The sequence below is a fragment of the Hylobates moloch genome, unplaced genomic scaffold, assembly GCF_009828535.3.
Source record: "Hylobates moloch isolate HMO894 unplaced genomic scaffold, HMol_V3 SCAFFOLD_3460, whole genome shotgun sequence".
In the NCBI taxonomy this organism is placed as follows: Eukaryota; Metazoa; Chordata; class Mammalia; order Primates; family Hylobatidae; genus Hylobates; species Hylobates moloch.
In genome coordinates this window covers 1,028-2,815 of record NW_026655735.1, presented here as the reverse complement: position 1 = coordinate 2,815, position 1,788 = coordinate 1,028, and the positions used below count along the sequence as shown (strand labels likewise).

Genomic DNA, 1,788 nt, shown 5'->3' with positions numbered 1-1,788 from the left:
ACATAAATAATCAAAAATTTCTAAACAGAAAAAGTTAAAAATAGTATTTTGTTATGTAAAAATGCTAACACTGTATTTTAATTTTCATAATACTGAAGTTAAATTTCTAATGCTTTAAACTTTCTGAATTTTTATATTGGGCTTAAGAGTCAAATAACTTATTATTTCCAAAAATTGTTTGAGATTGAAAATATAATATGGTGTTTAATTAAATAAAAATGTAATTACAGATGTCTTTTGAAAGGTTTTGATTATGTGAAATTCCTATAATACTATAAAATGTGTTAATTAAAATTTTAATTTCCAAGTTCTTAAATTTTTAAGAACTTATAAAACAAATTAATTGATATATGATCTTTGGATACTTGAACAATTTTAAGTTAAAAATGATACAAAACTCTGGTCATAGCATATGATGGAAAAATCTTAATCTTCTGAGACTTGTGATGTCTTCAAAGGAACCACTGATGCACGTGTGGAAATTTTATAATTTAAAGAAAAAGAAAAGTAAAAAAAAGCCCTCCCCAAGATGGCTGCTGAAGACGAACTACTGCTCCCGCTGCTCTCCCGAGCTGTTGGAAACTGGCAAACAGATTCTGGACGAAGTAGAAGTAGCGACTGAACCCGCCGGTTCCCGGATAGTCCAGGAGAAGGTGTTCAAGGGCCTGGTTGGACCTCCTTGAGAAGGCTGCCGAAATGCTATCGCAGCTCGAGTTGTTCAGCCGAAATGAATATTTGGAAGAGATTGCTTCCACCGACCTGAAGTACCTGTTGGTGTTAGCGTTTCAAGGAGCCCTCACCATGAAACAAGTCAACGCCAGCAAGCGTCTAGATCATTTGCGGCGGGCTTGAGAACACTTTATAAACCACTTAACTCAGTGTCATTGCTATCATGTGGCAAAGTTTGAGCTGCCCAAAACCAAGAACAACTCAGCCGAAAATCACACTGCTAATTCCTCCATGGCTTATCCTAGCCTCGTTGCTATGGCATCTCGAAGACAGGGTAAAATGGAGAGATACAAGCCGAAGAAGGAGTTGGAGCATAAGTTGCCTGAAATGAAATCTGCTGTGGAAAGTGGTCAAGCAGATGATGAGCGTGTTTGTGAATATTATCTTCTTCACCTTCAGCGGTGGATTGATATCAGCTTAGAAGAGATTGAGAGCATTGACCAGGAAATAAAGATCCCGAGAGAAAGAGACTCTTCAGGAGGCACCAACTTCTAACTCATCTCACCAGGAGAGGCCTCCAGCGAAACCCTTCATTCTCACTCAGAACACGGCCCAAGCCAAAGTATTTGGAGCAGGTTATCCAAGTCTGGCAACTATGACGGTGAATGACTGGTATGAGCAACATCGGAAATATGGAGCATTACCAGATCAGGAAATAGCCAAGGCAACACCAGAGGAATTCAGAAAAGCAGCTCAGCAATAGGAACATCAAGAAGAAAAGGAGGAAGAGGATGATGAACAAACACTCTACAGAGCTTGGGAGTGGGGTGACTGGAAGGACACCCATCCCTGGGGCTATGGCAACCGACAACATGGGCTGATGTTCCCACAACACTGACAGGACTGCAGGGTGCACACCTCCCACGCCAAGGAAAGCCAGACAGTCCTCCCCTCCCTGGGCTCACGCTTCAGCTGTGTACAACGAAGGCAAAGATGCTAAATCTTGTTTTGCATTCAATAAAGTGTCAAGTGATTAAAAACAAAAACAAAACAAACAAAAAAAACCTCTGGTCACTAAATACAGATGTGATCTATTCTTATTCTTATAATGTTATAAAA

General features: G+C 39.8%; 1 non-coding gene and 1 pseudogene across 1 annotated transcript; both read left to right on the top strand.

The window, feature by feature from the left end:
- The first annotated feature begins 406 nt into the window (after positions 1 to 406).
- LOC116465163 (small nucleolar RNA SNORD42) lies at positions 407 to 473 on the top strand. Its single transcript, XR_004247122.1, has one exon. It is a non-coding gene; the product is annotated as a small nucleolar RNA SNORD42 (small nucleolar RNA).
- Positions 474 to 529: 56 nt separating this feature from the next.
- On the top strand, positions 530 to 1,567 carry LOC116465162 (immunoglobulin-binding protein 1-like; annotated as a pseudogene).
- Positions 1,568 to 1,788: the final 221 nt, after the last annotated feature.